Source organism: Protopterus annectens, chromosome 3.part1, assembly GCF_019279795.1.
Source record: "Protopterus annectens isolate FY-2018-M chromosome 3.part1, PAN1.0, whole genome shotgun sequence".
Classification (NCBI taxonomy): Eukaryota; Metazoa; Chordata; order Ceratodontiformes; family Protopteridae; genus Protopterus; species Protopterus annectens.
This window is the reverse complement of record NC_056732.1, coordinates 257,139,785-257,159,097: the sequence shown is the minus strand read 5'-3', so window position 1 is coordinate 257,159,097 and position 19,313 is coordinate 257,139,785. Positions and strand designations below refer to the sequence as shown.

Genomic DNA, 19,313 nt, shown 5'->3' with positions numbered 1-19,313 from the left:
GTTATACTTCAGATTAGTAAAGACGATCTATGTATATATTCAGTGGTAGTGAACTAACCCCAAAAAACAACCTTTATAAATACAATGCGTTTGTGAGATCTACCTAAGACAGAAAAGGAGTCAATAGCACTTTTCCAGCAATATGGCATTATATCAACAAGTAAAGAATGCTGTTCTGGACATTCAATGACATTATACTATGGGAAGCAGATTTTTTGGAAATGCAATACAGAAAAATGTTACCAACATGTAGGAGTTCGAGTGAGTAATTTCTTTGATGGAAGTAGAATTAATTTTACCACCGCTGTCCGCTTCATTTATTGTTGGGCAAAGCAGATGACATCTATAAGTTTCTGTCAGGAAGAACTGGACATGGCTGACAAGACAGTCATAGACTGGAGTAACTACTTACGTGATGTCTGTGTCTTAGAAATGGAGAAAAAGGACAAGAAAGAAATCGGAGGGCCAGGGTGTATTGTGGAAATAGACAAGACTCTTTTTACTAGAGCGGAGGGCCAGGGTGTATTGTGGAAATAGACAAGACTCTTTTTACTAGACATAAAAGTAATGCTGGCCGTATTCTCCCTCAACAGTGGGTATTTGGAGGGATATGTAGGGAGACAAGAGAGACTTTTCTTGTAAAAGTTCCTGATAGAACAGCCGCAACATTATTTAATAAAATCAAAGAATACATTAAACAGGGCACTACTATTTATTCAGATTCATGGCGGGCATATCAAACTCAGCAACTAGAAGAAGCTAGTTTCAGTCATGAAAAAGTAAACCATAGCTACAACTTTGTAGATCCAAACACAAGAGTGCATACACAACACATAGAGAGAATGTGGGGATCTGTTAAGTGGAGAAACAAAAAACAGAGAGGCACTGCAAGACACCATTTGGACTCCTACCTAATTAAATATATCTGGCGTGAAACACAGCTTGCACTAAAGAAAGACTTATTTGATGCAATCTTGACAGCAATAGCAGACAATTTCTCTCCATACAAAAAGTGTAACCCAGCAAGTGAAACATCTACAAGTATGCTTCCTTAATCAGCAATAAAATATTTACAGATATGTTGCTCAAAAACATCTGGAAGACATCCACATGAATACTATGCAAAACATCCACAAAACATTGCAACAATAATCGCTATCCCCCACAAAAAAATCAGTTTCTGTTAAATACTACAAGAATGATCTTCGTAACTTTAGCCTCCATCGTCAAGACCTTCATCTCTGTTTGATTGTTTAGATTGCTATTACCTTTAACTTCAATTATTTCCTATAGTATGTCAAATAAAACTAGTTATTTACCAAAAAAATGTGTTGCTCCAGATTTCTTCTTCTCAGGAAAAAGTTTAGTTTCCAATTTCGTAGTAATCCATCACACAGTAAAAACGAACGAGCATTTCCCATGCGTCCTCAATTCACTTCTGCACTAAGACAGCAGTGCAACCAATTTTGATGTACGCAAAGCAAGTTTCACATTTCTGCGTTAATTTACGCTACTAATTTGGGATAAACTATGTTGTACCCAAAGAAAACATCAAATTTTGTCTTACTTTTAGTCCCACAATCCGTTTTTGGGCCAACAAACGTATTACCGCAACCGCGAAAATCTGGTTGTGATAATATGTAAGTACCATTTTTTTTTTTTTTTAATGGAAGGCTTTTCCTATAGGGAATTTATCTTCCCAGGAGCAGAACTTCAAGAGTCGTGGTGGCAGGAAGGCTTGGCACCCAAACTTGTCTATTCAGTCAGCTCAGGTAGAGCTGACTGACTAGCTGGGTGCATGGAAGGTGTCAAAGCAGTGGAAGCTGGTCCGCTGTTACATCCTATGCAGGATATAACCCATACAGCTAAGGTTACTGCAGCAGTGATCAATGTGATGAACAATGGGAATTAATATTTACACCAACTATCATAATGAAATCTAAAGTAAAGTAGTTTACATGTTAAAATGTAACTTTGAAAAATGTCTGCTGGATGTAAATGTCTTAACTGGTAGTCTGGAAAGATAAAACAGGTTTATTTGTCACTCTCTTAAATCCAGTTTCGATAGATGCATGCCATTTTGATTATCTTATATACAGGACTCCTTTTAAAAAGACCTTACTATAAGGCATCAGTGCTATTTGTGAAATAAATGTTACATGAGCAGGGCTGCATGTCCCTAAACCATGAAGGAAAGATAAATTAAATTAATAATTTCAGCATTAAGGCAGTGCAAAGAATCCAGACATTAAGACAGAGATAAAAGAACAATTGTTCCTATGCAGAAAAATGCCAAATTAAACTTCCCAACTTTCTCTACTATATTCTAAAATTGTTAAGCAAATCAAAATCTTCCTATGTTGCAATGTTTGGAGATTTCATAATGGGATGTAGATCCCAATCCCACTTTTGCATTAGTAAAGCTATTTAAAATCAATAGGCATGAGTGATACAAAGTACAATTGTGAAAGTTCAACTTAGCTGTAAAAGTAGATGTTCATAGAACACACTGCTTTAGTGGCATATGGGTAAATTCCCAAGGATTACCCATCCTGGGGGGAGGAAGGATAAGGGTCCAGGAGCTCTGGATCTAGAAAAAGCATCCAGACTGCAGTGGTTTGTGAAGTTATGGATGGAAGACCAAGTTACTAACTTTAGAACACTTCTGAAGGCCACTCCTTTCCAATACGCCACTGAAGAGGAAAAATCTCTGGTGGAATGTGCCTTTACTTTCCCTGGATTCATCTTGCCATGGTGAGTATAACAACAAAAACAATACTAGAGGACATCTAACATACAACACTTTGCTTAGAGACAGGTTGACCTTTCTTTGCCCCATAAAAGGAAATAAAAAGCCCTTTCAAGCTTTGTTCTGTCAAGGTGGTACCTGGGCTGCATACACACATCCAAGGTATGAAGGACCTTTCCCCCTTATTCTTAAGTTCAGGAAAGAACACACAGAGATTAATAGACTGATTCAGAGTGAACTCTGAAACAATTTTTGGCATGAATGAATTATTAGTGCACAACAGAATGCTATCCCTGTGGAAAATCAGACAAAGTTGTCCCATCATGAGAGTTTGCAACTCAGAAACTCACCTTGCAGATGTCAGAGGAATAAGCAAAACAGGTTTCCACTTTAAGAACCTCATATCAGTATAAGCTGCTGTTTCAAAAGGTAGTAAGGTCAGATTTTCAAAAACATAATTTAGGTCCCAAGAATTAGGAATTTGTTGTGGGGAGGAGGACTGGGGGGTGTCTCATAAGCAAAACTCCTTTCATAAACTGTTTTACCAAAAGAGAAGATGATAGAGGAGGATCCATTGGCAGACACGCAGATATCTCCTCTAAATACACCTTAATGGATGCATATGATAGGCCATCCTGAAGAAGCTCATGCAAATATTTCAAGACTGGAGAGATAATAACCTCAGGGCCCCATCTTGTTGAGCTTGGTGAACAAGTCATCTGGCCTTTTCCTTTTATTGCCTTGTTTTTTGCTAGTTTGGGGCTTCTGCTTATTTGTCCATTGAAAATTATCTTGCTTGAAGCAAGAGAAGTTGGGAATATTACACATTTTTGAAATGCTTTGCTGCAATTTACCTCTGCTATCCCAGTGTTTAAGGATCTGATTAGCTGTTGTACCAAACACACAATCAGACATAAGAGGAGCATTCAAAATCTCATTTTTCAAATCAACAGAAAAATTCTGGGAGCGCAACCAAGCATACCTCCTAGTCACCACCAACAATGCTACAGATCTAGAAACAGTACTGGCCCCCAACAAGGCACTTTTTTTAACAAGAAGTATATTTATTAAATTATCACATATGATATACGCAATAATACATTTATATAAATAAAAACAAACATATTGACATAATTTTAGTTGTAAACATTATACATCATAAACCATACTGACATAATTTTAACTGCAAACATTATACATCACTTTTAATCTATCTGGTCATTGTCAGTGAAACATTACAAAGCTCATTCAATGCCTGCCTTGTTTCTACAATTCCCATTTTTTTTCTATATAATTTGCTCTTACTCTTTTCTAAAGAGCCCAGTTCCAACCTGGGAAACACTTGAGACAATATCTTTAACACAGATCTTCTGCTCTGCAGACAACAATGCAGCAATTCATCTAAACTGTACATGCCTCTCAAAACAAACATCTACATAAAACACTGATAAGTAAACACTTAGAATGGTACTGTGCTGTACAGTGACAGCTTTTCCCCCATAGCTTCTAGCCACTTGTAAAGCTTATCTTGAGGGATTGGGTTAGAAGAAGACTTGGTCTTCTTATTACAGCAGTAGCTAGCTAGGGACATAGACAAAAGAGCCTAGAGGCTAGGTAAGGCCAAGCAGACCCTAATTTTTTTTAGCACTTTCTTAGGTAAAGCCTCAGTGAGGAGAGGGGAACTACAAGCTTTCTTAAAGACATCCTTCTCTGCTGGGATAAATGGAGGAAAAGTCTCAACATCTGGAGCTTCGTACTACAAGAATTCATAAACCCTGTTAATCTCGAGGTCATCTGAAGGAGGCTTCCAGTTGAATACATCTCTAAATCTATCCAACATCTGAAAAAGGAGAATATCTCCTTAGGTATCTGTACCTGATCATCATTAGAGAAAACCAACTGATCCATCTGACAGAAATCAGAGTCATCAAACCCAGAATCACCTTGAAAAAGAGAATCCGTAGCTGGCCGACTGGTGGTGGAAGTGCCAGCATTACTGGAAACCTAAGTATACACTTTGTAATCAACTGCTTCTACAATGGACCTACCACAGCCACCACCTCTGGCAAAAAGACAACCAAAGACTGCTGCCCCCCCCCCCCCCCACTGGTTGGACTTCTGTCTCTTCTTGGTAATTACTACACTAGTGAGAAAATCCCCAGGGTGTAAAGTATCAATACTGGCCACAAATTCTGCACCCCTGACTTTTCCTACACCTAAAAGGTTTGATTCTTCCATACTTGCAGCAGGAAATGGTATGGCACCACAGGATGTGTCTGCACAGTTGTGTAACTATGCACACAAGGGGATCTGGAGGTAACAAAAGATAAGTGGTATGATAGCCTTAAGCTGAGGCATATGTTTTGATCCATTTTTATATTTTAAGGTGTACATGGTGAAGAATGGCGAGGGTGGGGGGCACCTAACCAGATAAGTACCAAGAAATGGATGCATAGCCAGTCCAGTACCAATAGACAAATCCCACAAAGATACCACTAAACAGCAAAACTGAAGTCTATTTCTCTACCGAAATTCTACTGAATACTGCATTAAGAAAAATACATCAATTTCAGTAAGTCAGCTCCAAGCACAAAAAAAATATTGCATATACCCCTAATAAAAATAAATACAGGCTGTTTTCAGCCTACAATAAATTAAAACAGCCTAAAGTGGCCTTAGGGTAGGAATTACATATAATATTAAATAAAATTCTTGTCAGAAATGTCACAAACAAAATGGCACCAAAAACTGCAATACGAACAAGAAAACCATTTAAGAAGTTATAAATCGACACAATTATATCAGATAATAATGTATCACTCCTTAAACAATGAATTAAATATAAATTTAAGAAAAATTCTTGTCAGAAATGTTTTACAAACAAAATAGTGGCCAAGTTGTGATTTAAAAGAAAAAAAATCATTTAAAAAGCTGTAAATATTTTCAAAGACCTTAAATAAATATATCTCAACAGAAAAACAGCTAAAAACAGCAAGTTTTCTTGTCAAAACTTTCAAAATGACATTCTGATCAATGGAAATAACAGCCAGAAATTACTGGTGGTTTTTCAGCATGAGGCAATGAGAGGAGCTGCACTAAAACAGCCTTAGTGTAGAGACTCCCTTCAACATTAAGACAAAAAAATAGAACACCATAAAAAGGTTAATACCCATGATAAAAGTCAAAAAAGACCTTAAACAAGACAGTATAAGGCTTATACTTAATATAAAACACACAAAAGATATCACATGTTTTATACCAGAAAAAATAAGCAAATTATCAAAATAATGTTTTCAAGCACAGCTAGAAAAGGCAGAGGGAGGCAAAAACCCCAAAACAGTTTCTTAGCTGAGCTCTACATCATAAATGTCTAGGGAAGGAGTATCTGAAGAGATCTTTCCCTGACTGAGGAAAAGGAAAATTAAGTATGTCCTACCTGTGAGTGTGAAGGGCTGTCCTGGTCCTATCAGGTGACTGGACTTTCTCTGTCAGGTGACTGGACTTTCTCTCTCACATGACAGACAGTGAGAGGAGGTTTGAGCTTTGACTGACTGCCAGAGGGAGGGTAGCAGGGCCCTACGACCCTTATACCAGTAAGGCAGTGTGTTTATTGACTGCATTGAGTTCTTTAACTGAAAATACCATGTCTACCTTGCCCAGACAGAGATTTGCATGTGGATCAGCCTTATCTTTTGTACCTAGTGAATTACAGGAAAATGAGGAAAGACATTCAGAAAGAAAATAGTCTGATTTGACTGTAGTGATATTTAACAAACAGACCCACTTCTAGCAGACTCTACATCCATCCAAAATGATAAAATACCAGTGAAATGTGCGTTTGAGAGTTAATAATACTTTCAGTTTAAAGTTCATGTTAATTTGAAGGAGACACTGCATCAAACAACTGATGTATACTGACTGCCTAAAACTGTTCTGATAAACTGTCAAGAGGTATGCAGAGTGATAGCAAACTCTGGCATACAGAGATAAAGTCCTGATTATAACTTGGGCAACCGAGTTCAAACAGTGGCTTGGGTGTCAGTATGAACTGGATGAGGGAGTTGGGAGTAACTGGCTGTTTCCAGCTTGTCTGTCCTGTGGGGAGGAGGTGGTTCTGACTCACCATATGACTAACACAGTGACAGGACTAGGTATAATACCCCATGAAGTTTGGGCCTAGTAAGCATAGTCAGCATAGTGTAGTCACACTGCTATTCCAAGAGGAATTCAGTGTATGGAGGCATGCTTCCACTCAGAGTGCAGTCAACAGCACAGCTCGAAACAGCCAAAGAGATTGCTCCATCAGGGAGAGAGTTGGCTGCCTTGTAGGACCAGCACACTGGCCATCCCTTTACCACCTCTTATCATGAGACAGAATGGTTGACTGAGATTCCCAGTCAGGGATGAATGGGATTATAAGGCTCTCACCTAGCTTGGAGATACCCATCTCCCATCTTTGTGCATCAAATGGGTTGAATGGGTTAGGTATTGAAGCAAATGAGCAGTTCTTGAAGTTATGCACACTGATGTCTTATCGTTCAGAATGATGTAAAAAACTTGTTTTGTGATGATTTATCACAATGCAGTGGAGCAGTGGTAAAACAAAGTAAATTATATCCATATAAACTGAGGAATATTCAGTCATTAGACAATAGCAGTCATGACATGTTTAAATAAAAGGTACCTTTGTATTCCATTACTTAGTAAAATATGAACTCAGTTTGATTTTATTGTCATGCCTTCTCACAAATTACAGCAATAGGTGACACTTCAACAAACAAATGAGAAATGCAGGTAGATAGAGTTAAACCATATATTAAATAAATGCATTTCAATTCCAAGATCAGAATTAATAGCTCTTGATATGATGGTATTGATCAGGCTGCTCACTTTAGGTCTTGTGAAGCAGATGTATTAACTAGCCCTGATAACATTTTAGTAATCCACCTGTCAATGGTTATAACCATAATTATGAGGATACCAGTACAGTTTATCAAAGTTAAATGAAGAACTCCTTGCCATTTACCCCCACAAGACCATGATATAAACCAAACTGTCCACTTGAAAAAAAAACTTTAATGTGACACATACAAATGTAAATGAACTGCAACATGTGCAGGTACTGATGTGGAAACTCTTATTTTTATCCAGCAGAATAACTATTTTTCTGGAAATATACCTGCTAGACGTAGAAAGCAAACTATTCTGCATACACTGCATCAAGAAAATATTGCTGAAAAACCTTAAGCCCTTAACAAATAGCCACATATACTCATGTGTAAGTTTATTTTATTTATGTATTTATTTATTTAACAATATGATAACCTGGTGAGTGATCTGGTCCAGAGACACTTTTCAGTCATGACCACATACAACAGGTACAAAATAAACAGGCATACTGCAGTACATAAAGGCAGAACAGTAGGTAACAATCTTAAAGCTGTACAGGCGTCACATATAACTGTACAAGATGATAAACAGGTAGTCAGGAAAAAAAACAGAATGAACAGAAGTGTAGTGTCATCTTTGCATAGCACAAATTAGAGCATATTTACAGTATTTACAATATATACAAGTAAACAGAAATCATGTGGTGTTTGTACATTTGGTAAAAATTACATTGGTTAAGTTTGGTGATTAATAATAAATTGTTTAACCAATATTACTTGTACCCAGTTTCTTGAAAAAAAGAAGTCTTTAATATTTTTTTTTATGTGTACCAGTGTTTTAACTAAAACTCTAAAAAGATCATCTCTACTTGACTCCAAGTAGACTATTCTCTATCTATTTAAACCTACAGTACTCTCTACAGTACTCTTATTACCTTGTCTACCTAGTACCTGTAAGGCAATTCTAAAGGCCTTATCCACCCATTTCCCACATCCACATTTTTTTTCCTTGAATCTTTTAAAGTCTTCTAGGGATCAGTCTGTCGTGTCCTGGTGTCCTCTCCTGCCTCTCCTGGCCATAGGGGAATATTGAGGCAATGCACAATTGCCTCATGTACACAAACTCACCCTCAAACCCTCCCACAAAAACACCCACCAAAATACATGCGGATGAACAGCTATATAAGCCCTGGAGAGAGGCTGGGCTCTCTCAAGCCAGGAGGACAAAGACCAGGCAAGAGACCACAGGTTAGGAACAACACAGACCATTACAACCCATAATCCCAGTCTCACAGAGTTCCACAACAAATCTAAATAATAAACACACTTAAACACAAAAAGAGCAGAAACCAAAACAAGACAAAAGACACCAACCACACAGAGCCAAACAAACGAAACACAAAACACCCCACAGTCAACAAACACAACACCTGCAACACATAGACCACATGTCAAACAGTCACAGCCCCATCCACACAGCACAAGAGGCACAAGACACATACCCATAGTCGCTCCTGTGTCAGCCATAGTCAAGGTCTGACTAAGAGACTCACCAGATAGCGTAGGAGCCACATGCTAATGGCAGCAGAAGCACCACATCTCAACATAGGTCACGAAAATTCTAAACCTACCACCCCAGACACACAAAAAAAAAAAACTAAGGGTAATGCTGCTCAAATGCCAGTCTAAAAAAAATCAAAAATGCACCTTTTCGAGGCCCTTCTTAGTAATGAGAACATCGTGTGCTTGTGACAGTGACCTGAACCAAGGCATCCATATTCATCAAGGACACCCACAACCTCAAGACTGGTGGCAACGCACGGATGCGAGGGAGACCATCCAGGTGCAATTAACCATGAAGAGAAGACACTCAAATTGTAGCAAGTTACAGGCCACCCCACACTCCACAAACTCCTCACATGGCCTTCCTAAAAACAGAAAGGGGGATAAATGTATCACCAAAAAACACCATCATATACTAATCATATTATTACCTTACCCTAATATAGACACTACTCATAGACACCTTAGAAACACTTGTTAAAAGTTGGAATTCCCATGCTACTCAAAAACTATGGAACAACTAACAGGAGACATCCCACATCCCTAGATAACATATCTGATCTCATCATCCACCGAACACACACACACACAACACAACACACCATACCCCTCATACCCCTCACTGGTGAGATCAACTCAGTCCTCATCCCACCCGCTTGAAAAAGAAATAAAAAAGACCACAGTAAAGAACTTCTCAACCTCTCGAAAGAACTAGTGTGGTCTCCCTTAGTGTGGTCGGAAAGACTAACCCAGGCAGCGTGGGGCAGTAACAGGCAACAAGAAAACAGCAAAATTACTGATACCTTCTGCATGCCCTGCACAACTGCATGGATGCACAAATCAAAAACAAACAAAGACAAAAAAACAAAGAGGCAGACCCAGTCTAGGTGGCCCCCCAGCCATAAACCAACTCTACAACAAAGGAAACAACAACAACATAGAAGCAAAATCCTTAAAAGGTAAGACACAAAAGATCACTAATAAGTAAAAACTAAGATAAGTAAAAAGGAGAGCAAAGAATAAAAATTCAAGAAAAAAGCTAAGAAAAAAAATAGCTATAGACTCAAAAGGGAATGTTAGAATATCTTTAGAAACTCCAGAAATACTCAGAAATGTGAATTGTATATACTCAGAATACTGATCCTATAGACATGAATACAGACCTAGGCTGACAGGTTCTCCCCAAACTTCTCCCAGACCCCAAAAACTTCTCTCCCCCTACCAGCGATTGCAGCCCAAACATCTCCAGCTGCAGCTCCCCAACATCTCTAGCCAAGTGAGAACACCTGGCAAAGTAAAAACACACAGCAGTCCCAAGCATGTGTACAAACTGACCCCTGGACAGCTGAAGCTGGGACAGCTGTACAATCACCCACTACCTCTGGATGCATTGCAGGGGTGGGCACTACAACTGATAGGTCACTTACACAAAGCGGCACTGCCACCCGACCCCCAGCATTAAGGCCCTTTAATCCTCTGGAAGCCCCTTATGCAAAGAAACTGATAAGATCATAATACTGGGAATAAATAGAAGATGGATCCAAGTTGAAAAACTCATCAGCTTAAATGTTAACCCATACATCACAAGATGGGTTGCAAAACTGCTGAGTGACAGAACCCACAGGGTCAGTTGCTGGCGCCATGTCAGACTCAAGTCTGTCTGCTCTGGTGTGGTGTCCCACTAGGGGCAGTTGGCCCTCCTCTTGTTTAGCATCTACTTCTACACACAAACAAACACAGGAGGGACAAAGAGACAAAGTTGACATCACTCATCAGACCAATGATTGAGTACAATGCCCCATTCGAATGTATCTGACCCGACACTTTGCAGCTGGAGAGAAGCCACAAAAAGTTCCTCACCAAAAGGATAAAGGGTCTCAAAAATCTATGCTATGCTTGACTGAAAGAACTCCAGCTCTATTATTCAGCCAAGACCGCTTGCAGAGGTGACCTGCTCATGTGTCAAACCCAGCATTGATGAATATGCAGATTTGAAAAAATGACTTCACAAAAAATCTAGATCCATCAGAGCCACAAGGGCAGGAGACTTAAACCTATGACGTGCTGATTAATATATCGTGATGCTGGGATTCATTCATCACCCAAAAATCCTGGTACTGTGGAGGCAGAAACACTACGCTGGCCAGCACTGAGAAGAGAAATGTTTGACCAATTCCAAAGATGTAGATAATGGGGATTCGCAGAGGATGTCACTTAAGAAACACCTGCACAGCAAAATAATGGTATGAGCAAAACAATACAATGGGGTGAAATAAGCCACAAAGCGATGGTTGGCCAAAACACAAAAGCGATGGAAAGGGTAAACTAGTAAATACCTATGAATGATGGCTTGAACCTATGAACCTATGAACGGCTGAGGGCTTAGTGGGAAAGAAGCTTTACTACAATGGGTCTTTTATAGAAGAAGTATTTTCATAGGTAATAAGGTTATACAAGGGTAGGGTAAGGATAATTTGTTCACAAAGGAATATAAAGGAATCTCGCAGATGGGCAGTAGCCTTGGTTCTTTGAATTGGCTAAGTGTAGAAGTAAGCAGACATTTGTATTAATGTGTACCTTAGTTGCTATTGCAAGCTGGACTAGTGTGATATGAGTGGCACAGTGATATGAGTATCATAATGCAAGTAAAGGAAGTTGGTTTTTTTTTTATTTTTGTTTTTTGAGTTTTTCTTGTTTGTAGAGGAGCTTTGTGTTTAATTTTTTTCATTCATTGGAGATTTGAGATTCTACAGAGTGAGGAGGTGAGATAGGAGGAATTTTGGTTTTTACATTTAGGCATTTTGTTTTATGAGTTGGAGTTATGAGGATAGTTGGTAGTTTTAGTTTATGAGGTTCATCGTTAGTTGTAGATATTTTTGTTCAATGAAATTTGGAATGATATCCCATTTATGGTCAATAAGGTTACCATTTGGTAAAAAGATGAGCTTTTGTGGGTTTGTGAATATCAAAACATTAATCTTTGTGAGGTTAATTATTAGCCTGTGATTGTTGATTGATATAATTCATTTCTTTTAATAAAATAAAATTTCTTGGTATATAATATTCATTTATCAGTATCTTGCAATAAAATATCATCTGCATGTATTATAATATTCATATTTGGAAGAACAAGGGAACTGTAGGAAACATGTATAGTACCTAGATTTTTAGCAAATTTGGAAGGTTGAACCCAAGATTGTGGAGTATGGCGGAGATCGGTTGAGGGAAATATGAATGGAGATCAATGTAGTGTGCTCTCAGATGAAATATTACATACACCTTGAATTAGCGCGGGAGGTGACTGTTGCTTAAGGGGCAGGGGGGGCGGAGGCAAATTACCCCTGGAGGTTGCAGGGGATTAAGTATAGAATAGGTGCAATGGATTACCCAACAAAAAAAAAATTGGAAGTGGTAGTGAGGGATCAATATAGGTCAGCATATATATATATATATATATATATATATATATTTATATATATATATCCAGACTGAAGATTCTATCATATATATATATATATATATCTGCAAGATAACATGCAAGACAACCACTCATATGCATCATCTACTCTGAAATCTAGACACAACAATTATGACTCAAGACAAACTATTTATCATCTGCATTAATTTAGCATCGATACTCTGGTCTCAGAATTTTAGAAAACTATTTAGTCTAAACAGTCCCTACAATAATTCTGTTGTTAAATGAATTCATATTTCGTCTCTGACAATATCCTGCTCTGTCTTCACTCATGACTAAAACTCCAACATACTTAAAACTAGTAGCATCTCTCTATCAGTGGACAGCAACCCACTCTTTTGCAAATGAGAACCACAACTTCTGATTTGAAATGCTGATTTTCATCCCAAGAGCTTTAGACTCAGCAGTGAAGCACAACACTGCATGCTGGTGATTCACAGATGTTCCAAAGCCACTAAGACTCATGAGCATTGTAGCCTTGCCTGTACCCTCCCACAGGCAGCATCTCCTTTTCCAGTAGGGTTACACCTCTCAATTCTGGAATAAATGTGTTGATACCCATCTAGTTAGCACCTCCTTTCTCCAGTAGGGCCATACCTGTCAGTCCCACAAAAATCTGAGGATAACCATCCAGTCATCTAGCTTATATACAATGGAAGACAGCGAGTTGCATTGCTTAAACATGCAAGGGAAGTTTCTTCCAGTGGTTTATAGGCACTGGGTTTAAACCTGTCCTTCCATTATATTATTTATCTACTGGTGAAGATATAGGTCCATGGTTCTAGTCCTGGTGGAGATATTGGACTTACTGAGAAACAGGATGTCTAGGACGTTTGGTTCTCTAATGGCAGTAAGCTAGGCAGAGATCGCCTCTAAAAGATCTATAAGGTACTGAATAGAGGGACAGAGCTTCATTAGGTTTCTGATCTTTTTGGTGGGAAACCTTTGAGTTGTTTCTAATTGTTCGATATGCTTAGTGAGATACATCACAAAGGGGGCATTGTACTCAATAAATGGGGTGATCAATACTGAGTAGAAGGGAGTGATTACCTCTTTAGACCTTTGAAATTCCCTTGGAAATTAGGTGGGCTAAATAAAGGATTTCCTGATAAATGTTACATGATTGTCAAAAGAGAGGGAGTTGTCAACCCAAGTACCTATGGTCCCTAACTACATTTTTATTTTGTACAGTTGTGTTATCTAGCCAATATGATTAGAGGAGGGGTTGTCTACAAAAGACCTGATGCTACTTTTTTATTTTTTAGTGTGAGCATAGTTTTAGTACTAAGAGTTTACTAGGATTAGTTGATTTTGGAGGGTTTGGGTGTCACAGGGTGACTTAACAATAACCCACAGTTTGCATTCATCTGCAAACTTCATTAGCACAAGGTTTTGGCTTTCTATTTGGAGATCTGAGAAGGGAATATCAAAAAGAAGAGGTCCTAGCACTGATCCCTGATTTCATACTTTCTGATGAGTCACCTATAGCTTGCATTGTGTGGGTTCTTTCAGCCAGTTTGCTATCCATCCTACCTCCTATGAGTAGATTTTTTAAAGCAGTTATCTTTTGGATCATGCTACACTGGGAATAGTGTCAAAGGCCTTAGCCACGTTACGGTATGCTGCATGCACTGCATGGCCACCTTCTTCAGCCTCTGTAACCCTTTCAATGAAATTTTCTAGATTACATAAACAAGATCTACCCTTCACAAAGCCAAACTGATGGATGACAAGTCTAACATCATACTTGATATAAGAGCTTATGAAATCAATTATAATACATTTCATGGATTTGTAGATGAGGCTTGTAATGCTGATTGGTCTGCAATTACCTGGGTCAGATGCATGTCTACCGCTGTGCTAGGGCATCGGCACTGCCATGAGTCACTTAGAAGGGACAAAACCAGAAGCAACACTTAAGTTAAACAGTTTGAGTGTATCGGCAAGAGCATATTTAATGGTATTAATAAGCAATCAGTTACACTGCCAGATTCCATAGAAGTATTTTCAGTCTTGGCTAGTACCTTTATTAACTGATCTTTAGATATAACTGGGGAGTAAGGAATTCATAAATAATGGGGCTTTGAATAGAAGTCTCAGGTGTGAAGATGGCACTAAAATTTGTTTGCAAGTTGGGCCAGAATATGCGGCCCCATTATGAATATGTTCTGAGCAATGTAGGGTATTTTTTCAGTTTTCTAATAGAGCTAAAGGATGATTTACAATTATCTTTGGCATCAGAAGCCAGTCTAAGTTCACAGGCTCCTTTAGTGGAACTGATAGTGTTCTTCAGGTTTATTTATTTATTTTTTTGTAATGCTTTTGATATTATCCTTGAAAAGATGGGTTTTGGATCCTCACAATAATTTAAAGAGTTTCCTTCTTTTAATGCATAGTTTATCTATGGCAGGGGACTACCAGGATGCTTTGTTGTTTAATTTCCCATGATACTTGGTTCTGCTAGGGACTACTAGCTCTATGCATTTTTCTGAATGGGTGTAGAATTCCTTAGTAAAGCTTGCTGCTGCATTAAGGTCTATGGAAGTGCAGTCATAAATGAATTTTGATATTTTGAAGCAAAATAGGTTGAGGTTGACATGTTTGTAGTCCTTAAATTCAATGGGGTTTGTTGCAGTAACTTTTGAGAATTTAAAGGCGGCCACATGTTAATGACCAGACATCATTGGTGAAGGATGTACTAGAAGAGTGTTGCAAGAGGTGACCATATTTGTAAGAATAGAATCAAGAATACTGAACTCCCTAGTAGGAGTATTTACCAACTGCTCAACAGATTTTTTTGTTAAGTCTAAGAAAGTTCTGGACATATCCTACACTGGATGTATACGTGTCATAGTTTACTGAAGGGTAGTTAGTCACCCAAAATAAAGGAGTTTTTGCTAACAGGGAAATCATGGTCAACAGGGGACAAAGATGGTGTATAACAAGCAATTAGTTCATATGTAATCCTATAGTACTCTGTAGGTCAATGAGTTCAGTTTGTGAGCCTCCAGTGATCTGTCTGAAGTAATATGTTCACTGAGAAATATGGAGACTTTATCAGTGCTGCTAATGGGCCTGAAAGCATGAAAACTGCAAAACCCCAGTACAGAGAGGAAGAGCTCACTTTGCATTTAAAACAAGCTTCAGTAACTGTGCGGACATGGATGTTTTCAAAACTCAGGAGTGTTAGACATCTGGCATAAAATAGAGCCACAACCACATTAAGCAATCCAGTTTTGGAACTGATATGAGATGACATTTGTGTGGTGAAATAATTATCACTTGGCAAAGACACAACCTTCACACACACTCTCAGACTAGATAATGTCCAGATCTTGGCAGTGCCTTGATATCTAGTCAGTGAAAATCATAAATGGGAAGGAGTCAAGACAAACTCTTTGTGAAGTCCTGTGTCCACCATGAATATACAACATGGACACAACTCCAGTTCCTCATATGCAGGGATCAGATTGTGTACAACAGCTGTCTGAGTCCTCAGATGATTATACTACCTGTTATAAGACATTCTGAGGTATTTTTTTCAGACTCTGCCCAGGAGCACTGTCTAGTCAAGTGACTTGCTCTGAGTCACACACTAGGAAAATGGAGGTTGGGGGAAATCACGAATGCTTAACAACACACATTAACCCTCTGTCTTAAATGACAGGCCAGGGTAGGTATCCAATCAAACCCTGCAGTACTGCCAAGTTCATGATTCCCCCCATTACATGTGCAAGCAGTTGATCTATTGATCTATAAACAGGATGAAATCTGTATTTCTCTTAAATCAGAGGCTCTGCTACTGAGCAAAATCTCCTTTCCAGCATCCTTTCATAGTTTTTTCCAGGGATCTTAAGGAGTGAGAGAGCATTATCTTAAACCTTTTAGGAACCATAGGGGCTTTCATTAAATAAAAAAAAAATGGCTGAACAGTAATCAATCTGCAAATGGAACACACCTTTCAAGCCTCCTTTTCTTAAAAAAAGACCACTACCCCTACACAAATTCAGTGGTAGTGTCCCCGCATTCCAAGTAGTAGTAAAAATGAATATTAACCATGACACCACAACAATGTTCTGTCTCTTCAGTATTTTCTGTTCTTCATCCACTCCTGCAACTTATTGGAACTGCTGAACTCCCCTACTTAATTCATCTACAGAAACAGTCCACAATTTCCATATTGCACTGTTTTATTAGGGAAGCACATGCCCACCAGATTTAGGAGTCCCTTGGAATATTCATTCCATCTCTCAATAATGACCTCAGTCAGTGATCTATACCTGCTAAGAACAGCCTGGGCAATACCATACCATTCCTTGCTAAGTTGCCAGAAGCATTTCTAGAAAATCTTTAAGGCCATATGACAGTCACTATTCAGGGCCACATCAAACTCCTCCCATACCTGGGTCTTCACTTTGACAACTGGCATGACTACTGTATTCCTGGCTTGTTGGTGCATATAAGTAGATATGGAGATTCCACCAGCACTACCAATAGCCCTAAATAAGAGACCTCTTTCCTTGATAACTTCCTTTAATGGCTTCCTTTAATGGTGACATTCACTACAGCTCCTAACGTTCCCACCACAAAAAGTAACAACCATACTTTTACCACAGTTCCTGAACACCCCATTAACTACTAAGGTCTTCAACTACTGAGACTCCAAATTCCTGACCCTCCCACACACACACACACACACACACACACACATATATATATATATATATATATATGGGAAAAGCTTTTCTGGAGGCACAAACTGATATGCACTGCCTCTGAACTCTCAGGAAACATCATAATTTGCTTGAGATTCCCACGTCTGTTCAGTAACTGCCATGTCCATAAGTTCCATGTCACTCATAAATGGTGATGGGTTGACAGCCTAATATCATTCTGAACATGAGTGACAAGAATATACAGCTTCAGGTTTGATGACACATAAATAAAATTAATGACTGACCTATGACCCAAAACTCTCTTGTACTAAATAAAATTATGAACATTCTTGTTTTAAACATGGTGCTTCTTTTGGAACACACATGATAAGCAATGAATTCCAAAAACAATTCACCATTTATAACAATTGAATCAAAAAGTGGTGTAATGGTGCAAAAAACATTTGTTATATAATAGGTTTTTGGATAACATTTTTATTCTGTGGAAAGGGGATAAGAAGAAAATACCTGGTTTTATTGAATATTTAAAGAGTACCACCTCCTTTTTAAAATTCACTTACGAGTACAATGACAGTGAGATACATTATCTATATATAACTATTTCTAAAAAATTGGAAGATATTAAATCTAGAGAGTACCGTAACACATATCTCCATTTCAACAGTAATCACCCCTTATCTCAGAAAAAGAGCATTATTAAGGGGCATGCAATAAGAACTGTGCATATGACCTCTCAAAAAGAGAATGTTGAGTATGAATTTATCAATTTGAGAAATATGTTTGTGGACAGAGGGTACCCTAATAATATGGTTGAGATCATATTGCAAAAAATAACAAATGGGGTAAAAAATATCAACCCCTGTTAGGTAATGGACCTTTAAAACCACGACAAATGTCTGTTACAATATCGCTGGAAGCACCTACTAATTTTGTGCAAGCATGTGTTGTACCATATAGTCCCCTATCTAGTGGGGTGAAAAATATTTTATATAGAAATTGGAATATTTTTAAAACTAATAGTGAGATATCCAAGATGGTAGGTGTGAAGCCAGTCTTTTCTACCAAGGTGGGTGCTAATCTGAAATTAATCCTAGAAAATAAGGCTGGTGGGGATGTTAAGAATAATATGGATGGTACTAAGCCATGTGGATGGTGCCCCCAGTGTAGTTTTATTTTGCAGGTTCCAACAGAACAGAAACTACAGTATATTTTAAAAAGGGAAACTGTTTTACTAATAGAATTGTACATCTTGCAACGTTTAATACATGCATGGGATTTTATGTTGAAAAACCATAAGGGTACTCAAATCTAGGATTTATGAGCACTCATATGATATAAAAAATAAAAAAGAGACAAATGCTTTGTTTAGGCACAGTATATATGTGAGAATTTTTTGGGTTTTAAATTTGCCATCTTGGAAATGGTGAACACAGATCTGAGAGGTGGGGCCTGGAAAAACATTCTATGTTTAAAAGAATTATTGTAGCAACTAAGGCTAGCTGCTAACCTGCCCCCTGGATTAAACGATTCTATATCTATAGTACCAGTACTGAAGGAAAGGGCAGGGAAAATATAAGGCAAAATAAAAAAAGTTAATACATTCAATGTTTTAGTTTTCTATAATGGTTAATCTGGTTGGAGTATCTTGAAATATTAATAACATGGCAGGATATAACGGTATTTGTATGCGTATATTTATTTATGTATTTTGTGTGGAGGTAGTGAAAATGAAAACAAAAATTTTTCTTTGATTTGGTATATCCTATTTTATATTATGTAAGTTGGTTGGTTTAAACTCAGCCAATGACAGTTGATTTTAAGCTATTTAAACTCTCTTTTAATTGTACTGTTTGTTCTGATGAAGTCAACTTTGACTGATGAAAGCGCTTAACGTTTGCAATTAAGCTGTGTGTAGTCCAGAAACCCTGGTGGTGCATTCTTGGTTTACTAATTCACCA

The 19,313-nt window shown here is 38.1% G+C and overlaps 1 protein-coding gene across 1 annotated transcript in view; it reads right to left on the bottom strand.

Moving 5' to 3' along the window:
* The window catches only part of MINDY4 (MINDY lysine 48 deubiquitinase 4), a 1,921,738-nt gene that overhangs the window by 611,577 nt on the left and 1,290,848 nt on the right, over positions 1-19,313 (bottom strand). The window lies entirely within an intron of this gene.